This window comes from Cebus imitator, unplaced genomic scaffold (genome assembly GCF_001604975.1).
Source record: "Cebus imitator isolate Cc_AM_T3 unplaced genomic scaffold, Cebus_imitator-1.0 Scaffold259, whole genome shotgun sequence".
In the NCBI taxonomy this organism is placed as follows: Eukaryota; Metazoa; Chordata; class Mammalia; order Primates; family Cebidae; genus Cebus; species Cebus imitator.
Genome location: NW_016107574.1, coordinates 137,961 through 163,638, shown reverse-complemented (window position 1 = coordinate 163,638; position 25,678 = coordinate 137,961).

Here is a 25,678-nt window from a genome sequence, read left to right as displayed (position 1 = left end):
GCTGGTAAGACCACATATGAGTGTTCCGATCAACAGTTCAGCTAAGTGAGTCCTTCTACCATGCCAGCCCAGGCTTCAGATGCGTGAATGAAAAAGCCATCATGGAAGGGGATCTTCCTGCTCTAACTGGTCTAGTCCTGACTGTTCCAGACTCCTGTAGCCATGTGAGTTATCCCAGCTTAAGGCCCAAATGCTATGGAGTGAGAAGAGCTTTTTTCTCTGTTACCTTTCTGAATTCCCAACTTACAGAATCTGTGTAAGTCATATAATTATTATTGTCTGCCACTAAACTTTGGTCGATTTATTATGCAACAATAGAGAACTGGAACAATGCTTGCTGTATCATTTAATTTCTTGCTCCTTATTTCTGAAACATATCAGAGGCATAACAGCCCAAGCATTTTGCTTGAAGAGAAGAGGTCTGGATCACAGAAATTCCTTGGAGGGAGTTAGAGCAGAGCCCTTTGCTTGGCTCATGGATGGTTAAAGAGATGTGGCCATCCAGAGGGATTGCACAGTCCCAAAGGAGAGGAGAGAGTCTCTGTATTGCGGGCAAAGATCAGTGATATGGTTTGGCTCTGTGTCCCCACACAAATCTCATCTGGAATTGTAATCCCCACGTTGAGTGAAGGACCTAGTAGGAGGTGATTGGATCATGAGGGCAGTTTCCCTGATGCTGTTCTCATAATAGTGAGCAAGTTCTCATGAGATCTGATGGTTTAAAAGTGTGGCATTTCCACCCCACCCCCTGCCACCATGTAAGACCTTCCTTGGTTCCCTTTCACCTTCCACCATGATTGTAAGTTTCCTTTGGCCTCCCAGCTGTGTGGAACTGTAAGTCAATTAAACCTCTGTTTTTATAAATTACCCAGTCTCAGGTAGTTCTCAGGAAGTGCAAAAATGGACTAATACTAGCCCTGAGCCACAGTGCTACCTTCAACTTCAGATTTAGTGTGATGCTGAGGAGGAGGAGTATGGGTTTTTAAGTGAATGGTGGCCTTAACAGAGAATCCTGGGAGTGAGGGGGACAGTTCATGTTAGGAAACCTGGCACTAAGATTTTGCTGAGGCAAAGCTAGTGTGGGCAAAGATCTTCATCCTGAACAGAAAAGATTTGATGAGGACAATAAGCCAACACCTTCCTTATCAGGAATCTGGGACATTTGTTTGGTGGACCCACCTCTTTGTACATCTTTAACTTTTTTTTGCAGTGACTTAAATGTCCTTCTTGAGTAATGACTTTGTATATCACTGTTGAAAGCCTACTAGTCTCAGATATAAAAGTGTTCTCTTCTGAATTCCTTAGAACATTAAATGGGCATCTCAGTACTTTAGGCTTGATGGTCTGCAGCCATTTCTACAGGAGCTCTGGATGTGCTAGGCTTTCCTTGATTGCTGAATGTTCTAGAATATTGTGGAACAAATGTATTATCTCTGGATTTCAGAGTAGGTATTTGTTCTTGAGTTATTTGATGGGATAGTTTTTCTGTGAGCAAACATTGATTAGACAAAGGGAGTGGGGAAGTTGGTTCTATTACGTTGACTTGGCCAGTATTGAATTGAGAAGCTTTTTTTCTATATCAGGCATTGTGCCAGGCTCTGCCTTAAAAAGGAAGTGATTTGGATCCTAGTTAAACCATTACATGATAGAAAATCAAAAATATTTATCTAAGCTTTGCTTGCTCATTTGTAATAATACCCCTTTTATAGATTTGTTGTAAAGATCACTTGAAATCAAAGGAGAATAAATGGCATCAGATTCACAAAATGCTTTCACATTTCTTAGTTCATCATGGTCAGGTGGTATCTCATTGAGTCATTTATTAATTTAATAAACTTTTTTGCACCCTACCTTGTACCTAGCACAGAGTAGAGGTTCAGTTGACATTCACTAAATGAATGAATGAATACAGGAGTAATAACTATTATTATTCACCTGTAAGATTTTACTCCATAGCTTGTACTCCTAATGGGGTGATATGTTTCGGCTCTGTGTCCCTAAGCAAATTTTATCTTGTAGCTCCCATAATTCACATGTGCTATGGAAGGCACCTGGTGGGAGATGATTGAATCATGGGTTTGGGTCTTTCCCTTGCTGTTCTCATGAGAGTGAATGGATCTCATGAGATCTGATGGTCTTAAAAATGGGAGTTTCTCTGCACAAGCTCTCTTTGCCTGCTGCCATCCATGTAAGACGAGCTTGCTTCTCCTTGCCTTCTGCAATGATTGTGAGGATTCCCCAGCCACGTGGAGCTGTAAGTCCACTTAAACCTCTTTCTTTTGTAAATTGCCCAGTCCTGGGTATGTCTTTATGAGCAGCAGGAAAACAAAATAATACACGGGGTTATCCAGTTTCTCAATTATTTCCCTGTTGAGGGTTTTCCAGCTGGAATAGGGTCCTGTTAGAGATTTCCTTGCTGTTGCTACAGTGCTGAGGTGAGTAAAATGATTGGGGATCGTGATACCTACCTGTATTAGTCAGGGTTCTTCAGAGAGGTGGAACCAATAGGATATATCTATATATATTTAGATATAGACACATAGACATATAGATGTATTTATATAGATAGATAAATGTGTGTGTGCTTATACATATAGATACACACACACACACACACACACACACACACACACACACACACACATAGAGATATATAGATGTAGATATATGAGAGGGGATTTATTAGGGAAGTTGGCTCATGTGATTGTGGAGGCTGAAGAGTCTCATGATGGTCTGTCTGTAAGCTGGAGACCCTGAAATGCTGATGGCATGGCTCAAGTCCAAAGACCTAAGAACTAGGAAAGCCAATGGTATAACTCTCAGTCTAAGGCCAAAGTCCCTAAGAACCCAGTAACATGGCAGGGGCACTGATGTAAGAATAGAAAGGGGAACATATTTTGGGGAAGTAAAAGAGAAGGTGTGAGTTTGGTTCCAGGGAGTGTGTGATTTAGGTAATCTTGAAGTTGGCTGTTGCCCTGGGTCCCTTAGAGATCTGGGTAAACATTAGCGCCAAGGTAGCTAAAACATTTCCTTTGGATTTTTGAGAGCCTCATATGGTTGGAGTTTGTGTCCCCACCCAAATCTCATCTTGAATTGTAATCCCCATATCCCTATGTGTCAGATGGAGGTAATTGAATCATGAGAGCAGTTTCTCCCATGCTGTTCTCATGATAGGGATTGAGTTCTCATGAGATCTGATGGTTTTATAAAGAACTCAACCCTCCTGCCACCTTGTGAGGAAGGTGTCTTTCTTCCCCTTGCCTTCTGACATGATTGTAAGTTTCCTGAGGTGTCCCCTGCAATGCTGAACTGTGAGTCAATTAAACCTCTTTTCTTTATAAATTACACAGTTTTTGGCAGTTCTTTCTAGCAGTGTGAAAATGGACTAATACAGAGCCCCATGTCTTGCTTCTGCAGGCTTCCCTCTGCTGGGCAGCATCTGTTCCCAAACACACAGACTTATCTCGGTGCCTGCAAATTCCCATGCTGCAGGTGGAGGTGCTGCTTGTTGCCTGTTCTGAGCATCCCAGAGCATCACTGGTAGAACATCTCACAGCACCGTGTACCAAGGCCCTGCCACTCCCTGGTTGCATCCTCTGCCTCACTGCTCAATGCCCCTTCCAAAGCCCCCATTCTGACCAAGTTAACTTCCCTGCTGCTCCCACCTCTGCATAAGGGAGTTAGGCCCCTAATTGAAATGCCTCTCTTGTAGACAACAGTCCCCCAGTCTGCCTTCCCCTGGCTCCCCTTGTGAATTTGGGAAATGCAATAATCTCCAGAACTGGGAGAGAGATTCGTCAAATCAAGAGAGAGATTTGGTGTCACTGAGCCTGGCTCTATGCTAGTAATAGCAACTTCTGTCTTTTCTTTTTAATCCCTGCAGCATGGTTGGCCCCAGAAAATGGAAAGACACCCTTCCTCACCCCCAGGTTTCATTGAGCACCTCCTCTGGGCCAGGCTCCAGGGACACAGAGAAGTTAGGACAGGGACACATGTCTCAAGTGAGTTAATGCTTCAGACCCCAGAGTGCCACTTCCAGGGATCCCTGTAAGCCCGAGAAGCTTTCCCCAGAATCTTCTGCCACCTCCTCCCCATGTGGTTGCCCCTCTTTGCTGGGCAGATATGGCTAAAGAAATCTCCACCTGGGGCCAGGAGGGTCTCATAGTCATCAAAGGCCTCAAGTTTAGACATTGATGTTATTGCCACTCTTTCATTCTTTCATGTAGTCCCTGAGTTCCTCTGACAAGATTGAAAAAAATTCATCATATGATATTAAACTATATCTCTTTGTCAGATGACAATCTCTGAAATTTAAACAATTAAAATATGTTATAATTTTGTAACAATGATACAGCCTTTCTTCATTTTTCAACATTCTGGGGGCCACAAACAAAACAAAACAAAGACATGGATTAGTTCTCTCTTGTCCTTGAAAGACCCTGGTAAGTGGCAATGTCTGTGTGTTCAGAGACCTGAGAGGAGCCTAAGAAGATCTCAGGGCAGGTAATTTGCTTTAAGTTAATCTTCTCAGTAGTTGTGCTTACAGCAGCTGCAACAGCAAAGGCAGATCTAATATCCCTGAACTGAAGTTTATAAGGGCTCATAGGAGTATCAAAAAGGCTGAGAGATGGCGGCAAATAGATGCTTTGATATTACTTTTGGCTGTCACCATGGCAGCCGTTTTAGGGACTGCTGGAAATGTAAACCAAGCTGGGAGAATGTGGGGAGAAGTTGTCAGCTCCTGTTGCCTGGGTCTGGCTTGAGAACAGAGACATGGCTGCCCTTTAATGGCCATTCCACCCATGCTGTCATGTTATAGTCTTGGCCAGTGGTCCCCTTGTTGTTGTAATTTCTGCTTTAAGAGGCCACTCTGCACCTTGTTTTTTGTTCCCTTTCCAAGTTTTGCAAGCTGTACCAACTCACCATTGCAAAACCATTTGTACACTTTGCCTTATATCTGAAAGTAAAAAAATGCCTGACAGAACAAGGAGGATGGTAAATGAGCTGGTCCTCTCAGTGTGACTGAAAGAGGATTAATAAAACCCTAAAAGTTTGCATGTTGGCAGAGCCAAAGGTGAAACAAATACCATCAAGCAGAGGGAGCTCCATGTTAGTTACCCTATTATTAATGCTCCCCCATCAGAGAAGTGCATCCTACCAACAGTACATCACTTTTAGTGATACCAGGAGGAAAAATTGATTTAAAAAAATCATGTCCATGGCTGGGCGTGGTGGCTTATGCCTGTAATCCCAGCACTTTGGGAGGCTGAGGTGGGCGGATCACCTGAGGTCAGGAGTTTGAAACCAGCCTGGCCAACATGGCGAAACCCCATTTCTATTAAAAATACAGAAACTTAGCTGGGCATGGTGGTGGGCATCTGTAATCCCAATTAATTGGGAAGCTGAGGCAGGAGAGTTGTTTGAACCTGGGAGGCGGAGGTTGCAGTGAGCCGAGATTGCGCCATTGCACTCCAGCCTTGGTGACAAGAGGGAATCTTCATCTCAAAAAAAAAAAAAAAAAAAGTCATGTCCAAGTTTCCCTAAAGGGGAGAATGTGAAAGTGTCTACTGAAATTGCCCTTTCTTCCAATATGTGTTGGCCAGTGCTCAGATAGACATGTGCCTTCCCATTGGAGTTGGCAGTGATGATGCCTCTGCCCCACTCTGCCAGGAGTTCCCTTGGGGCAGTGGCTGCATCTATTTATTTGTATCCCCTGTGCCTAGCACAGTTCTTGGAGCATAGGTAGCCCTGGCTTCCATGTCTGTGGATTAGATGTGTGACCAAATAGGAGGAAGACATGAATGCAGGCTGTTTAGGGCTGAAGAAAGCATGGCCTGCTTCTCATTCCTCCAAAGCTGACCAGCTGTCTCCTCATTTTTCCAGTGGAGTCATTTAAGTCCAACATTCAGCAGATGCTACTTGATCAAGTTTTGTGCTTGTTGGACAGATGTCGAGTTGTAGTCAATGGCATTAGTCAGCCTTCTTGGGAGATAATGTAGAACAATGAGGATGTGTGGTTTCTTTGAAGTGTATAACCAATGGCTTCATTAGTCATGGGCATTTGAAGCTTTACCCAGAACAGTCTCAGAAGTTAATTTGTTTCTGCAGAACATTTGAGAGTTTACTACATGTCAAATACTCTTCTAAGCATTCTGGCCACAAATACTTATTTAATCCTTACAGTCTAATGTTATTCTCAGTTGTAGCAATGAGACTGAGGGATTTGTCCCAGCTGACAGGCTTTGTAAATAGCGCAGCTGGGGTTTGAACTAACTTATGGTGTCTCAAAACCTCAGGCTATGCTGGAAAAAACTATTATGTCATGAAATATACCAGGGAATTCCCATCAAAGATGGCCAGCGAGTGGAATAGAGACAGGCTTCTCAGATAGTGTGTGGCACTGGGGGTTCTGAGATTCTGGGAGGGCTTCATTCATTCATTCATTAAACTTAGTAAATAAAGTGCAAATCATGATGAGCCTTCTGGGATAGACCACTTTGGTTAAAAGAGGGAAATCTAGGGTGAAGCAGATGAAGTGAAAGTTTGAGAGGACTCATCAAATGAAAAAAAAAATCAGATCCCAGAAAGAACACCATATAATATTCAGAGATGCTTGAGATCATCTAGTTCAGTGGTTCCCAGACATTTTGATTTCATAGGCCAAATAAATATTTGAGCTGAGTCAGTTGACAACTTTCTGTTTGGTAAGTAAGTATATTTTTACAAAGCAACCATTGACTAGTACCAGCATTTCTTAAATAGAAGTATACTTTAACAATAAAAAAACAGAAAGGGATAGAGATTCAGAATAAAACAGCCTCTATTCAGAAAAGACAGTTGGAAACTTTATGTTAGCATTTAAAAAGAAATGATATTCAGCATTTCCTCAGTTCTAAGGTGCTATATTATAAAGCATACTACTGATTCAAATGACACTCACATTAAATCTATATAGTTGAAGCTGCATCCTGATTTTAGAAACATTAAAGTATGTTTTGGTTTTTCTGAATTTGAAAAAAATGATGTATTAATTCTTGGAAATTACATGACATGTGTTTGTTTTCTTGATGTAGGTGTGCTGTGTGTGTGTGTGCAGGGGAGGGCGGGTATGTGGGGTGTTCTATGTTCATTAATGTCCTGGGAAAGTGGATCTTGAATGGCAACTTATTTGGGTACCTTGTTGAGATCCAGTTTCACAAAAGGATACAATGTGGAATGTTATGAGTGATGTGAAAAAAGCGTTGCAGCAGCAGCCCACAAGCCTCCCTCCAGCCTGTCTGTCCTTCTGTTGCAGGTATACAGAGGGGGTCTCTGTGCAGGACTTCTGGACTGTGGGAAAGGTCTGCAGAGGTGGGGACTGTCTTGCTGACAATCCTACTGGCCAGCACGGCATAGTCAGAAATTGATCTTAGATACCATTGACCGGGGACTTAATTGACTAATTAATGTCTTAATATCCAGAATGGGCAATGGGAGCTACAAATTCGATCTAATCTCCTTTAATCAATACAGAAGCCAAGGCCAGAGAGCCTTGCTGAGGCCTGTGGTGACCCAGAGAATGCTTGGTTGGTCATCCTGGTTCTTTTTAACCATCTCTCGCAGTCACCGTACTTAGAGCATTGGTATTCCAGGAGGCAACTTTCTGCAGGTGCAGCCTTTGGTTTACCAGGTGATAGGCACTGCTACACTTTCCATCCAAACATATCCACAACTGAAGACAGACCCGGATATCCCTGGACACCAGGCAGGCAGTGGACAGTAGGGGACCAGATCATACATGTCTGTCAAAGTCACCACCTTCTGCTGAGCTCTGGCCTGTTGTTTCCAAAAGAAAAAGGGGGCCCTATATTCTCAGGCCTTCTGATCATATACGGGATATAGGAAGTTCAGATTTTAAATGAAATTTCTCACCTTTTAGATTTTGGTGATTCAAAAAAACTAAAAAACAAACGAACAAAAACCCCCACAAAACAAAGGCATTGTGCAAAAACAAAACATGTCTGCAGGCCTGATTTGACGCCCGCTTCCAATGTGCAACTTCTGTTCTAAAGAATCATTGAAAGTTGTGGTCTTGACCTTCTGAGATTTGGCTTGTAGAAGGCTTTGGAGGAGTAAATTGTGTTTAGCCATATGGCAGAAGGTTGTCATGCCATTATTTAAGAACAGGTGACAATGATGCATGATTAGTGGATAAAATAGGGTACAGCATTTTTGATACACTACAGTCCCCAGCTATACAAAACTGTGCCTCAGGGACCTATGACAAGTGGTCAAAAGCTGTTATGTAACTCTTCTCCTCCTCCTTCATACTCTAAACTTTCCAAGTTGCCCGTAATAAATATGTGCTCCTTTTTAAACCAGAAACAAAATAAACAAAAATGTTAATTTATGATTATGCCACTCTTAGGAACATATGCTAAGATGATTGAGTAAATATACGAAGGATTTTATGCACAAAGTTACTCTGGTGATTTTATTTACAATAGTGAAAAATTAGTAGGATGTCCAAAAATTGGACAATATTTTAGTAATATATGGAATCCTTATACAATGGAATATTTTGGAATCATTGTTTCTGATATTATTAAGTAATCAAATAGAGTAATGATTATAATATAAAGTGAAAAAATAGAACATAACATTGCATAAGCAGTTGGATTAAAACTGAACTTACAAACACCTTATACATAAGAAAAAGTTTAAAGAAAAATGCCAAAATAAAAGACAATAAGATTTGCAACTGGCTGTTAGGTTAATGGTTAACATTTTATTTTTGGAGCTTTACTTTTTTGGTCTTTCCCAGATTTTCTTTAGTAAGTGTAATTCTTCAAAAAAAAAAAAAAAAAAAAAGGTGGGGGGGGCTGCAATTAACTCGCCTTAGATATGCACTAATATATTAAATGCACAAAACAGTTATCTTTTGAATACAGTTATATATGTTTTCTGTGATGTGATTATATATTTTATTCCCTAGAAATATACTTCAAATTATTACCTTTATGCCTTGGCTTCCAGGAAGCTCAGAGTTTAATTTATTGTTTGATCAAAGTAATTATATTTGCCATGGGTTTTGATTAATTTATGTTTCTTCTCTCTTCTGATTTTAAGTTATATATAATGATATAAATATTATTATTTTTTCTATTTAATGGCACTATGTTATTGCAAACTACTTCAAATTCTCTTTCAAAGTAATTCGAGTGTCAATTTTAATAAAGAATAAGTCTACAATCTTTTTTTCTCATGATTTTACAGCAGTGAGTGAAGTATTAAGTTAAACTTTAAAATCTCTATATAAATACATTATCCATATACATATGTATGAATACTTATCAATCTTTGATAATCCAAATGTGCTGACTACTTTTTTCTTTACTACTCTTAAAAATTTTTTAATTGCTCAGGCCCTTATAAATCGTAGATGGGATTAATGAGAGACTTCAACTGTTCAGTATTTAAAGAAAGCTTTACAGAAATAGTCTGCAAAATCTAACCGTGGATAAATACGCAGACTAAAATTTGTCTTTACTTTTGACTGAAATCATATCCACTCAGTGTGATAACACTTTATCTCATGCTGATTAGATTGTTTACTTTGAAGTCAGAAATGTTTTTTAAGCATAAAAACCCAGGAAATTGTTAATTTATTATTATAGTATGTTTAGAAATTTAAACTCTCAGAGCCTGCTGTTTAGGGAGGAAAAAGAATGGAAGAGTCTTGTTGCAGTGAAGAGATTGGGCATGTGGGTGTTTGCTCTGCCTCTGGTCATCGTGGGAGCATCAAGTGATGTCACAGAATGGATTCTTCCTTGGTGGCTCTTACTGAAGCTGATTCCATTATCGGTCTAAATTGAAATCATTTTTACTTTAAATGCAGCAGCAGTCTTGTCCCTTAATCTGATGGAGCTCCCCATTTTTGAGATTTATTATTCTGCCTTTCTGCTCTTTTCTTATTCCTCAGTGTGGCCAATGGTGATGGAGCTTTTATTAATACATTAGGCCGATGGATCCTATTCATTAGCATGGGAGCCTGGGGCTGGAGGAGAGCATGATGCTGGCCATGTGCATCACCCATTGGCTAAGCGGCTGCATCAGCTGCCAGTCTTCTTTCTACAGAGTAGCTGTTATTGGACTCAACATCTGCCTCCTCATCCCAGGACTCTCTTTAAGGGGAAAAGCACTGGACATAGATTGGATATGTTAGATTTGAGCCCTGGCTTGGCACATAATGACGCTGTGACCTTGGGAAAGACTCGAAACCTCTCAGCTCAGTTTCCTTATTAGTAAAAGCAGAGCAATATTTGATCTTGTAACGTCATTGGAGCATTGCGAAAATGCAACCAAAATATTTACCAATTGTAAAGTGCTGTAGAATGATAGTAGGCACTTATTAGTCCTCCCAGACCTACTTTCCTTGCTTTAGGAATAGCATCGCCCTTCTTTTGGGGGAGTTGCCTTGCCTTGTTCTTCACTCTCACCTGGGCTCAATAGGACCTGACATCTTGGGAGACAATCTTGCCTTTTTGGGCAGAGTGATTGGTCTGAAGGTGTGCATCTTACCTGTATCTGTTTTTACATCTGTGCTATGTAAAAACCACACTATAACTTAATGACTTGCAACAGTGATGACATGATTTTCATGATTCTTTGGTCACTAGATGGTGGTTCTTGTGATGCTCTCAAACGTGTTCCCTTATGTTGCTGCAGTCAGCTGATGGCTTGGGTGCGGCTGGAGCATCTAGGATGGCCTCACTGACATATTTAGGGCCTTGCTGTTGGTCTGGGCCTCTCTTTCCACATGAGCTTATCCTGGGCTTCCTGTTACACAGTGGAAGCATATCATGATGGCAAAAATGGAAGCTCGAGGCCTCTTAGGTAGAGGGTTAGATGTCAAAAAAACATAACTTCTATTATATTTTGATTAAAATAAATCACGGGGTCAGCTCAGATTTAAGACAAAGAGGAATATGTCACATCTCTCGATGGAAGGAGTAGCAAAATCACATTTCAAAAGGTCACATGTATGGGAACAGAAGGAATTACTGCATTAATATTTGCAAATAATCTGCCATATTAATAATGCTGGAAAACATTTGGTCCATGATCCATTAGCAGCCCTTGTTCCAGCCTTGTGGAAGGAGCTGGTGTGCAATAGAAGAGAATGCAACTGACTTCTGGAGATAAGCAGGGATAGGAACTAGAGAGCTCTGAAAGAATCAGCCTTTACAGCAGCTCTGTGCCTCCTCTTACTGTAGTTTCAATGACACCAGCAAGTTATCCTGCACCTTCTCCCATAATCTAGCTTAAGTTTGATTTCTGTCATGTGTTCTCTGGGAGCAAGCTCAATATATGCTTATTACTATTCCTTTTGTTTGCCTTTCCTGGAGAATGGATGAAAGGATTGGGAGTAGAGATCTATGAGTTTTAAATTAATTATGTAGACTGGCACAGCAACCCTGTCTTTCTCCATCTCATCCTCAGCCAGCTCAAAACTGAATAGGCTGACAACTTTCTTGCTACCGTTATTCACTCTTATTCTGAGGATAAAAAAGGCTGTGAGCTCCCAGTGTGCAGCACCTTGTGAAAGATCAGAACTTGAATGACACCATCAGAAGAACATGAGAGTATGCCCATGCAAGTTTCTTCATTTCTTCTCAAGAATGATTTTAAAGTTTGCACCTGGAGAAGCTCCTGAAACATCTGTGTCAACAGTTTGGCAGAATCTATAGTCTTGTTACCATTTTAGATTAATTTCTTATGGCAATGAATACATCAGACTTGATCTCCAAGGTCTCTTCAGTTTGGAACTGATTTACAGAGTTCATCCTCTGGGGTCATCTTTTTGTGATAAATGGGATCAAGAAAGGTTTGTAGTCTTTTGAGACTGTAGACTTTAAACCCTCGAAATTCTGTGCTTTAGAAATAAAAAGCAAACTCTGAAATCTTTAATAATTAAAAGAGGAGAAGATAATGATTTTCTGAAGTTAGCCACTCAGCCGATCACACCTTTTATCTTCACATTTCTCTAGTTTTATGTAGAATGTCATTGTGCAATTATCTTAGAAAACTTCTTCCCAAGAGTTTGACCTTTTTAGTATTCTGTAATTTAACTCTCTAACTGCATTAGCTTTCCATAGCATTTCTTTAGTCCAACTCATAAACAATAAATATTTCTAAAGATAGGTCCTACACTCATCCTTAGAATATCCTCTTTTTGTTGGAAGGAAAGAGAGAATTTGGCCTGGATTAGGGTCACCAGCGATCCTGTGTGGTGGGGGTGATGCCGATGCTGAAGCCACCTCTTAGGTTGGCCTTTGGGAAGCTTTTTTCTGGGGTCCTTCTCTTAGCAAGACAGAGGAAAATGGTCATGTAGGATGTTTTACTTTCCCCTTTATGAGCCTTTTCTTGTGAACATTTTTTTTTTTTTTCTAAGCTACTTCCTGCTGGATTAGAAGAGACAAAAAGTGGCTGGGGAAGAAATGTAGTGGTTAAGAGTTTAAGCTCTGGAGTCAGACAGACTCATGTTTGAATTCTAATCTTGCCTTTTACTGTTCACACAGAAATAAGCAAGTTTCTTAGCATCTCTGATCCCATTTCTTCATCTGTAAAGTGGGATAACAATACCTCCTAGGCTTGTTGTGAGGTTTAAATGACAAAATAGAAATAAAGTATCAGCACTGTGCTCGTATAATAAAAAACAATAATGAATAATGGCATATATACACCGTGTAATACTATGCAGCCATAAAAATCATAGTAAGTGTTCACTAAATGTGATCTGTTATTAATGCGGTATTTATGTAACTTAACTAACTGCAATTTAATTTATCTAAGGGGATTGGAATACTGTTGTCCTAGTCAACGTGGGCTGCTGTAACAAACTACCATAGACTGGGTGACTGGAAAACAACAGAACTTTATGTCTTACAGTTCTGGAGACTGGAAGTTGAATTATGATGCCAGCATACTCAGGTCCTGGTGAGGGGCCTCTTCTGGGTTGTAGAATGAGGACTCGTTGGATCCTCACATGGTGGAAAGAGGGTAAGAGAGCTCTCTGGGGTCCTTTCTGTTAGGGCACTAATCAAAATCATGAGGGCTTTATCTCTATGATCTAATTACCTTCCAAACGCCCCTATCCCAATAACATCACATTGGGGGTTTGCATTTCAACATTTGAATTTTGGGGCATATAAACACTTCATGCATTACAGCAGTCATGGGGCAGAAGGATCAGCTTGGATTTTAAGTGTAATTCCTAAATCTTAAGGCGGTCTCTCCTTTACCAGAGTGGGTAGCAATGTGACTTTCAGAAGCAGTGTATCTGCAGGACATTCACATTGGGAAACTAAAGATAATTGCCCTAATGTTGAGCTTTAAACCTGGAGAAAAATATGTCCAAATCTCTTCAAGAGGAAATGGCACTTGGGAAAGACCCAGCCATTTTTTGCTTGAAATCAAAACAGAGAGGGATATTTATGGGTTCCTGATTAGGAATCTGGAGTCACCTGAACTGGTCTTCATGCTGGATACATTTCTATATATTTTTTAAATGAAACTTATTGTTTTTTTATCATACTTTAAGTTCTGGGATACATGTGCAGAATGCGTAGGTTTCTTACACAGGTATACAGGTGCCATGGTGATATGCTGTACCCATCCACCTGTCATCTACATTAGGTATTTCTCCTAAGTTTATCCCTCCCCTAGCCCCAGACCCCCTGACAGGCCCCGGTGTGTAACGTTTCCTTCCCTGTGTCCAGGCGTTCTCATTGTTCAACTACCACTTAATGAATGAGAACACGTGTTTTGTTTTCTGTTCTTGTGTCCCTTTGCTGAGAATGATGGTTTCCAGCTTCATCTTGCAAAGGACATGAACTCATCCTTTTTTTATGGCTGCGTAATATTACATGGTGTATATATATGCCACATTTTCTTTATCCAGTCTGTCATCGATGGGCATTTGGGTTGGTTCCAAGTCTTTATTTTGTGAACAGTACCGCAATAAATATATGTGTGCATGTATCTTTATGGTAGAATGATTTGTAATCCTCTGGGTATATACCCAGTAATGGGATTGCTGGGTCAAATGGTATTTCTAGTTCTAGATCCTTAAGGAATTGCCACACTGTCTTCTGCAATAGTTGAACTAATTAAAACTCCCACCAACAGTGTAAAAGTGTTCCTATTTCTCTACATCTTCTTCAGCATCGGTTTCCTGACTTTTTAATGATTGCCATTCTAACTGGTGGAAACTTCTGTATTCTTAAGATGACTATTTGAGAGCTAATGAAACTTCTCTGTCTTCTGTTAGAGGTAAACGTCTAACAGGTTTTAATGGGAAGTATAGAGTGCTTCTGGAGTTTGCAGCTAACTTTGAGAATGTCTCTGGAAAGGAAGTATCATGTTGTGTGGAGCCCAATTGGACCCAACATTATCACATGTCCAAGAGCTGGCTGAGCATATTATTCCAGTTTTCCTGAAATAGTTCTAACCAACATCATTGTCCCAACATTATTATTAATAGTACCTCATTTTACTCAAAAGTGTCCTGGTTTAGGTGACAAATTATATGGTCACCCTGTCTAAAACCTCATGCTCTATCTGCATTTAAAAATTCTAAAATATTTAGAGCCTGTCTTGTTGGCTCACATCTGTTATCCTAGCACTTTGGGAGGGCAGGAAGAGCACTTGAGGCTAGAAGTTTGAGACCAGCCTAGCCAACATGGTGAAACCAGATATCTACTAAAAATACAAAACATAAGCCAGGCATTGGGTGGATCACATATAATTCCAGCTACTCAGGAGGCTGAGGCAGGACAATCTCTTGAACTTGGGAGGTGCAGGTTGCAGTGAGCTGAGATTGTACCATTGTACTACAGCCTGGGTGACAGAGCCAGACTTAGTCTAAAAAAATATATATATTTATTTTTAATGGACCAAATTATTATCACATTAACATTCTCAGCTCTTAGTGGTAGAAAAATATTCCTGTCTCAGTGGAGTGGAATTTGTTCTTTTATGAGACATTGCAGACAATGAGAAATACATAAGCCATTGGGTTTCCCTTTTTGCCTTGGCTGCCAGGAAGCTCAGGGCTAATTTGGAGCTCAATTATAGGATCACCCATAGCTTCAGATTTCTAAAGCAAATTATTTTCTTACCTGCTATTGTTCCTTGGTTTGTGTTTTAATTTTTATTGTGAGATCATTTTCCTAGGGACGACTTCAAATTATTTTTAGAAATAAGTAGAATATAAAAATGGAAAAGGTTATGAATATTTTAGTTTTAGCATCTAAAGCAAATGAACTGACCAAACACAAAGTATTTCTTATGGATATTTAGAGATCCCTCTTCTACGTGGTCACACTTGATAATGATGTGATAGTTACTTCTGGTGCTATGGTAAGCTACATCATTTGGCCCTAATGCCTTATTCCTCCTTCTATTCATCACTTTTCCCAAGTAACTTTGTAGTGTCCACCACTGGGTGTTGGATGATTGTCTTGGCTCAGTCATTCTTGGACTGGTTGATTCTTTCTGTGGGTATTGACAAAACTGAACAGTAAAAGCTACAACCTTGGAAGTCTTGACCATGTTTAGCTGTGAGGCAGGGATTTCTCCTCTTTCAAAGAACCACAACAGCCTGCCTGGAATGTCTACCACAGCAAAGGATCTTAGCAGCGGTGGACAAGTACTGGATGCACAGGCCTTGTTTCCAACAAGGACATCTTGTGGCAAGAAGAAGCCGTGAAAATAGTGGCTCAGATAGACTTCAGTAGTTGACATTTAGATAACGACTATAGGAAGATCATCTTAGTGTGTATGGAGAGCCGGTATCATTCCTAATGAAACAATTTCACAAAATTCAGAAAAAAGAGAATCCTCCCTAATTCATTCCATGAGGCCAGCATCATCCTGATAGCAAAACATGGCAGAGACACAGCAAAAAAGAAAACTTTGGGCCGATATCCTTGATTAATATAGGTGCAAAAATCCTACCAAAGCAAAATACTAGCAAAATGAACCTAGCAGCATGTCTAAAAGCTAATCCACCATGATTAAGTAGGCTATATGCCTGGGATGCAAGGTTGGTTCAATGTATGCAAATTGATAAATGTGATTCATCACATAAATAGAACTTAAGGACCACATGATCATCTCAAAGATGCAGAAAGGGGTTTTGATAACATTCAACACCACTTCATGTTAGAACCTGTAACTAGGTAGGCACTGAAGGAACACGCCTCAAAGTAATAAGAGCCATCTATCAAAAATCCACAGCTGACATCATATTCAATGGGCAAAAGCTAGAGAACCCCTTGAGAACCAGAACAAGACAAGGATGCCCTCTCTTACCACTTATTTAGCAAACTACTGGCAGTCCCAGCCAGAGCAATCAGGCAAGAGAAAGAAATGAAAGGCATCCAAATAGGAAGAGGTGAAGTCAAACTATTTGTTTGCAGATTATACGATTCTATACATAGGAAACCCCATAGTCTCTGCTTAAAAACTCCTAGATCTGATAAACAACTTTAGCAAAGTTTCAAGAACAAATCAGTATACAAAAATTAGTAGTATTTCTATACACCAGCAACATCCAGGTTGAGAGACAAATCAAGAATGTAATCCCATTCACAACAGCCACAAAAAGAATAAAATACCTAGGAATGCAGCTAACCAAGGAGGGAAATACTTCTGCAATGAGAATTACAAAATCCTGCTCAAAAAAATCAGAGATGACAAAAATAAATGGTAAAACATTCCATGCCCATGGGTAGAAGAATCAGTATTAGTTAAAATGGCCATACTACCCAAAGCAATTTATAGATTTAAATGCTATTCCTATTAAACTACCATGGACATTCTTCACAGAGTTAGAAAAAAAATTCCAAAAATTACATGAAATCAGAAAAAGAGCTCAAATAGCCAAGGTAATCCTAAGCAAAAAGAAGAAAGCTGGAGACATCACATTATTAGACTTAAAACTATACTACAGGGCTACAGCAACCAAAACAGCATGGTACTTACAAACAGGCATATAAACCAATGGATTAGAATAGAGAGCCCAGAAATAATATTGCACATCTACAACTATCTGATTTTCAACAAAATTGCCAAAAAATAAGCAATGGGGAAAGGACTCCTTATTCAATAAATGGTGCTGGGAGAACTAGCTAGCTATGTATGCAGAAAATTAAAACTGGACCTCTTCCTTACACCATATACAAAAATAAAGTCAAAATGAATTAAAGACTTAAATGCAAAATCTAAAACTAAAGACTTAAACGTAAAACATAAAAGCCTGGAAGATAACTTAGGAAATAACATTCTGAACATAGGGCCATGCAAAGATTTCATGATGAAGACTTCAAAAGCAATTGCAATAAAAACAAAAATTGACAAATGGGGCTTAATTAACTAAGGAGCTTCTGCACAGCAAAATAAACTATCAGCAGAGTAAATGGACAACTTACAGAGTGGGAGAAAATATTTGCAAACTAAGCATCCAGCAAAGGTCTAATATCCAGAATTTATAAGAAACTTAAAGCAAATTTACAAGGAAAAACAACTAATCCCATTAAAAAGTGGGCAGAAGACATGAACAGTTACTTCTCAGAAGAAGACATACACATGACCAACAAACATATGAGAAATTGCTCAACATCACTAACCATATAAATGCAAATCAAAACCACAATGAGATACCTTCTCACACCAGTCAGAATGGCTATCTATTGATTTTTTTCTTTCATCTTTTCTTTTTTATTTTTTACTTTAGATTCAGGGGAATACCTACAGAGTTGTTATATAGGTAAACTCATGTCATGGGGGTTTGTGTACAGATTATTTCGTCACCCTGGTACTAAGCCTAGTACCCAACAGTTATTTTCTCTGCTCCTCTCCCTCCTCCCACTCTTCATCCTCAAGTAGGCCCCAGTGTCTGTTGTTCCCTTCTTTGTGTCCATGGGTTCTCCTCATTTAGCTTCCATTTGTAAGTGAGAACATGCAGTATTTGGTTTTCTGTTCTAGTGTTAATTTCTTAAGGATAATGGCTTCCTCCTCCATCCATGTTCCTGCAAAAGAAATGATCTTGTTGATTTTATGGCTGCATAGGATTCTATGGTATGTATGTACCACATTTTCTTTATCCAATGTGTCATTGATGAGCATATTGGTTAATTCCATGTCTTTGCTATTGTGAATAGTGTTGCAATGAAAATTGGTGTGCATGCGTCTTTATAGTAGAGCAATTTATATTCCTCTGTAAAATTATAGCATCTATAATTTTTGGACTTTAATAATAGCTATCTTTTTAGTAATAGCCATTCTATTATGAAAAAGTCAAAAAATGACAGATGCTGGTGAGGCTGTGAAGAAAAGGAACCTGTTATACACTGCTGGTAGGAGTGTAAATTCATTCAGTCATTGTGGAAAGCAGTTTGGTGATTTCTCAAAGAACTTATAACTACTTAATATATACGTATCCAATACAGGAGCACCCAGATACATAAAGCAAGTTCTTAATGACCTACAAAGAGACTTAGACTTCCACACAATAATAGTGGGAGACTTTAACAGCCCACTGTCAATAGTAGACAGATCGATGAGACAAAATTAACAAGGATATTCAGGACTTGAACTCAGATCTGGACCAAGCAAACCTAATGGGCATTTACAGAACTCTCCACCCCAAATCCACAGAATATACATTCTTAGCACCACATCACACCTCTAAAATTGACCACATAATTGGAAGTAAATCACTCCTCAGCAAATGTAAAAGAACGGAAATCATAACAGTCTCTCAGACCACAGTGCAATCAAATAAGAAGTTAGGATTAAGAAACTAACTCAGAACTGCACAACTTCAAAATGAACAACTGGCTCTTGAATGTTGACTGGATAAAGAAAGAAATGAAGGCAAAGTTAAAGATGTTCTTCGAAACCAGTGAGAACGAAGACACAACATACGAGAATCTCTGGGACACATTTAAAGCAGTGTGTAGAGGGAAGTTTATAGCAATAAATGCCCACAGGAGAAGCAAGGAAAGATCTAAAATTGACACCTTATCATCAAAATTGAAAGAACTAGAGGAGCAAGATTTAAAAATCTCAAAAGCTAGCGGAAGACAAGCAATAACTAAGATCAGAGCAGAACTGAAGGAGATAGACACACAAAAAACCCTTGAAAAACCCAATAAATCCAGGAGCTGTTTTTTTGAAAAGATAACAAAATAGACCACTAGCCAGATTAATAAAAAAGAAAAGAGAGAATAATCAAATAGACGCAATAAAAAACGATAAAGGGGATATCACCACAGATTCCACAGAAATACAAACTACCATGAGAGATTACTACAAACAACTCTATGCACATAAACCAGTAAACCTGGAAGAAATGGATAAATTCCTGGACACTTGCACCCTCCCAAGCCTAAACCAGGAATAAGTAGGGGATCAAATTATTAATTGTAAAAATGAGAGTGTGATACCTGCCCGCTTGTGGAGCAGTTCAGCTGTCACTTTCAGTGTGTAGGAGATGGATAAAGATATGGAGGGAATGTGCCTCTTGATTTATGATATGGATTGGAGACTAGATAGGGTCCATCAGGAGGTCCTTTAGGAAAGGGGTGACCTCTGAATTCCAATTTAAAGTCCTAAGTTGAGAATGAATGTCAGGTAGACCAGGTAACACTTATGAAGGTGCCCAGCCTGCTGTGCTGACTTGCACAATGAGTAACAGTGGCTTGAGCTGCCTAATGAGGCATGACATGGAGTGTAACGCAAAGGGGGAGACAGTAACAAATTAGTCACATGGACGGCTTTGGAAGGTGAGCTGCAGCCATACAAACTCACAGTCTGAATTTCTGGCTAGAAGTGTGTTGCAAAGCAGTTGCCTTCCATATATTCTTTAAAAAAGAAAAAAGAAAGTTATGCCCTAGAGGGCATTTCAGATTCTTGCTTCCTGTTTTTCACTTGCCAGAAAATAGAGATACAGAGGAAAAGTTCCCTGGGAGGAAAATATAATTTGAGGGATGATCGTTGTTTATTTGCTTCAGTTACGATTCAGCAAAACCAGGACTAATCCAGCTCTTCCCTGTCCTCCAGCAAATTTGCTTTCCTCCTATTGCTACATCAATTTCCCCTTGTTTTCCTTCTGAAGTAGAGAAAGCACTAACTTTGCTCTTTTTTTTTTTTTTTTTTGCTGTCTTATAATTTGTGCCGACATCAATCATGCACTCGATGGAACATTTATTTTACCACAGTTTTCTCTGAGCTGAGCATCTTCTTTTTCTTTTCTTTTTTTAGTTTAATGGCATCTCAAAGACATTTTGAATTTATCTGCTCTGACATAAACTGAACATTGGAAAAGCTGTTCTTTGGTAATCTGTTAAGAATAGCAGATATCTATGCCCAATATCTAGTTTCTTAAAGAAACATTTCTCTATAATTTGAACTTCTAATTAGATGGCAATTCCAGACCCCTTGAAAAGCATCCCTAGCTATAATAATCATTAATGCAGAAAAGTTGGTCTGCAGATACAGTATTGAAGCACTCATGAAACCAAATACATCTCTAGTCTTGCACTTACTGATCAACAACAGTAACAACAAACATAGCTTTTGTGCAATATCAGTTTTCCTTGAGCAAGGGAGGATGCTGTGTATGTAGTGGTTAATTTTACTCCTGCTCTGTTATTTACTAAGTGAGTGACCTTGGACAGATTCCTTAGTCTTTCTTGTGCCTCAAGTATAATGGGGAGCCACTAATGATGGTTCACCTTTATTGGGCCTTTTACTGCGTGTCAGGCTATGTTTCAAGCTCTTTATCCACTTATTGATTCTCCCAACAACACCTGAATTATGTGTAATTGCATCCATCTTCATTTTACCAAAAGGAAAACTAAGGGACAAAAAAAAGCTAACCAACTGGCTTAGTGTTGTGAGCTGGAAAGTAGTGGAACCAGGGTCTCAGGCCAGGAGGTCGACCTCCGGGGCTGTGCTCTTACCTCCACACTGGACTGCTTTGGTGATCATTGTAATAATATATACCTCATTGGATCTTTGAGGGGAGTTAGAGACTGTTTCACTAAAGTACATAGCACTGTGTCCAGCACGTGACACAAGCTTATTAAATGTTCACCAGTGTTGTTAAGGCTAAATCACATTAACTCCTAAAGAATGACCAGGTGCCCAAATTTAAACTTGAGGTTAATTCAAATGGCTCTGGTTATTCCAGTGATTTCTGTTACTGTCATTTAGAAAAATAATTTTGGAACAAAACCAGAATTACTGAAGGTACTCCCAACATCAGGGCAACTGGTATGAGCAAGAGTAGGATGATGATCAAGGTTAGTTCATGAGCAATGGTCAGCTTCTGGACCACTTTGTGACTTTCAGGAAGTGGACTTGTACTTCTCTTCCCAGTATTTGAGCTCATGTCCACCCCTGCTTTGCCCAGTTTGTCTTGATCATCCTTTCTGCTCTCTTCTTGATGTCTACTTCACATTGATGGAGCGCTGGAAATCATACTTTATTTCGTTTTGTCCTCTGGCGCTCTTTTTGCAATGAAGCACTGCAGCCCCAGCAGAGTAATTTAATTTGTTTTTATTAACAAAGCCAAGTCATATGCAAATGAATTTACATAAGAGCTGTTTAATTAGAAAAGGGTTTTTTTCCCTTTCATTAGGTGATTCCTCGATGGAGGAAGATCTCAAAAATGTACCACTTCTCTATTAAATGTCCCAAATGTTAGATTTAGGAGTGTCTCCATTTTGAAATGAAAATTGCAATCTGGATCTGACGTAATTCCACACAAGTGAGACTTTCTGAATGAGATAGAGGATTAGAACTGAAGGGACTTTTGAGGTGAGTTGTTCCAGTTTCCTTAATATGGCAGATATGGAAGCGGAGGCACATGCCTTCTGAGAAAGATTCCTCACCAATGTTGGTCTCTGGCCTCGTTAGTCTTATGGAAGTGACTAAAGTTTTATTAACTTGATGCAATTTGCTATCTTCATTCTCTCTCTCTCTGTGTTTGCAGATATTTCAGGCTATTGGTACCTGATGAACTGGATGAATTTATTATTGTCTTAACATGTGTAAAAAGTGTTGTTATTACAGAAGCTCTGGGTAGGCAACAATAATTGCCTTATGCGCCTAGCATTCATGGGGTTCATTTCTCTTGACTACTGGTCCTCTTTTCCCCCAACCACCCACTATTCTACCATTTTATCTGCATAATTCTCATAAGAGTTGTCATTTTCTTAGCTGGTTGCATTCTTCCATGCCCAGTTTATTGATCTAGTGGTGGACACATGACCCAAGTTGGTCCAAAAAATTATTTCCTTGGGATTTTTGGTGTTAAGACCAGAAAGAGCAACAAAGCAGGGTCTCTGGTAGTTAAAACTGTATGTAAAACATTTGGATGACAGTGGTTTCATGTATTCTATCAGGTGCAGAAAGTTGATCTGAAGGGAAGAGAAGAAACTGAGACATACAGAGAGAAGCAAAAAGCAGAGATGGTCATAAGGATGTAGGAGTCCAACTCTGGACTGTGTTAGGTCCTAGCTGCATTCCTATTATTCTGTCATGCAGCTCAATGCCTGTGAATTCCTTGAGGCAACTCATCCTCTTTTTTGGCTTGATTTAATTTAACAACACAGTGAACAAAAGAATACTAATATTCCCAGAGAAGCAAGGTTGAATGCCATTTTATCCAATGTGGTCCAGCGAGGCCAGATGCTGGAGGAGAAGTACTGAGGGGACAGGAAAAACTCCCAGAAGACATAGCCTTTGAATAATGTATAATAAACATTTAGCCAGTGCAGCACAGAAGATATCCTAATGCTTACCCAAGAAGGAGGATTGGAACTCCACCCCACCCCACCTGTACAAGGCAGAGGACATTCAAAGGCATTTCTGGAGGAATGTGATATCTGGATGTGCAGGCAGAGTTCCTTATAACAAATCCTACATCTCACAAAATTCCAAACATGTTGGTCAGGGATGTTGTCCATAGTGGATGGGTCCCACGATGTTTGCTGTCACTCCCTAAATTTTCACATTAGGCCAACTGTGTAAGCATACATTTATACCAAAATATTGTGCTTGAATAAGGCTAGTGGATATCTGGAAAAGTGCTACTATGTAAAGATTGATTTTAAGTTTAATTTCCAAACCCAACTTGCTCATTTATAGATCTTCATTACCTACATAACTAGTAGAGGTCACAGATCTCACAAAGATGTCTGAGAACCATAGAATTAAAGACTTTTTTTCCCTAAAGCAACTTCAGTCCAGCTCTTCTACTGAATTTTCCTCTGTACCAAAGCTGGCAGAGTGGAGATTTATTCATTCATCTAGTTTCTGCCTCTTCCTAAGGATGTGTAGGAATCTAGGAGACTTGGTGCTTTTGGATTAGGGTGAATCCTCTCATCTTGGTCCATCAGGCTCACTCTTGATTTCCTTATTGTCCTAGCTCACCTGACTCCCTGATGGGCCCACAACCTGTAATTTCCAGGCCAGGTCAAGGGTACAGGGAGCCTTGTATAGCTGAGAATCTAGGATCCTGGAACCAGTCTTCTTAGAGAGACCACAGGACACTTCCCCCTCTGAAGTCTTACCATCTCCACCAGGGAGCAGCAGGAGGGGTGTGCTGCTCCTGGGATCTATGTTCTTGTCTCACTTTCCAGTCTGGGGAAAGTATTTCTTTCTCCCTTTCTGTTGGTTTTCTCCATCTCTGTCCATACGCTCACTCTTCAATGGATTTAGGCTTTTACGAAAGACATGAACAACTGACTTTACATATCTTACACTTTTTCCCCAGGAAAGAAATTTTCCAGAAATATTGAAAGAGGTCTTGATGATTGACTTGAAATGCAAAATGAGACAGGATAGGAAATATAAGAAGAACAAATAGTAACTCATATCTTAAATAATCTATCCAATGATAGGTGTTTATCAAATAAATGAAGGTATAAGAGACAGCACTTCAGCCCTAAATGAAAAACTATTGAGTGTTAAGATTTTTTTTTCTGGCATGCTAATAAGTTACTTGTGGATCAGTTTGGTGTTTACAAGGTTGGCTTTTAAGCTTTCTTAAGATATGTCCTGAGGAGTCTTTAGGGTTAATACAGCTCCATTACTAAGGTGTGGTAAAGAGTGTCTAGTCTATAGCATAATAGTTACAGATTGAATGACTTCTCTCTAAATTTGAGAATAAGAAAAGTGTCAACTCTTACCATAACAATTCAGTAGTTTTCTGGAGCCCTTGACCAGCACAATAAGCCAAGAAAAAAAAATAAAGTCATATCTATTGGAAGGGAAAAATCAAAATCCAGGAAATGGATGGAAAAACACTGGACCTAATGTTGAAGGTTTGTAAAGACCTCTGGGATTATACTCTGAAGAAACCACAGATGAAATGCCTGGTTGACTGAAGAAAATGGGTGTGAATGCATCTAACTATCTTCATCCATGCTTCCTGAGAGTAGGAGGAAATTCACAGGTCCACAAGACTTTTATAGGGACATCATCCTATTCTCAGCAAGACGATGGCTATCAATCAAAATTGTAGAGCCTGCCCAAGGCCATGAGAAAAAAGAATTTCTGGCCTTGCCACCCTCAAAAAGTTTATTAAGTGCCAAAAATCTAATTGATCTGCTGCTCAAGAAGAACTGATCACCCAAGCCTCTTTCAAGAATTGTTTTCTGTTTGGGATGTTAGAGATGTCAGTGCATTAGTAGAGGAATATGAGGGAACTTCAGCCTTATAGGAGCTTTATCTATAAGCCATTTTGGCTAGACCAGAAGCTCAGACATTGCAAAATGATATGGCTGATTTTATGAGCAGCTATATGTACTGATATAGACTTAATATTTCAAGAAACTCTTTTTACTGTTCATTGTGCCATTTTGGCAGCATGATTTCAATTTTTAAAAACACTGCTTTCTTCCTCACCTGAGTATGGGGCAGAAATAATAGTGAACATCATTATAGTTTGTATTGATACACCCATGTTTTCTGCTTTATTACCAGAAGAGATTAGAGGCCTATTTTTAACCTCCTTAAAGAAGAAAAAATGATAGGCAAGAAATTACCTTTCCCAGACAAACACTAAGGGAATTCATCACCACTAGACCTGTCCTATAAGAAATGCTCAAAGGAGTTTTAAAAATGAAAATGAGAGGACATAAGAATATCAGAATATTACATAAGAATATCATAAGAATATTATGATATGATCTTATGATCTTATGATATCTTATAAGGTTTTAATGTGACATAAGAATATCATGATTATTATAATAATATTCATCATCATAAGATGACACATAAGCACAAAGCTCATGGATCCTATAAAGCAATTACACAATTGAAACTCTAAGGCAACTAGCTAACAACACTGTAATAGGAACAAAACCTTACATATCCATATTAACCTTGAATGTAAGTGGCCTAAATGCTCCACTTAAAAGATACAGAGTGGCCGGGCGCGGTGGCTCAAGCCTGTAATCCCAGCACTTTGGGAGGCCGAGGCAGGTGGATCACCAGGTCAAGAGATCGAGACCATCCTGGTGAACATGGTGAAACCTCGTCTCTACTAAAAATACAAAAAATTAGCTGGGCATGGTGGTGCGTGCCTGTAATCCCAGCTACTCAGGAGGCTGAGGCA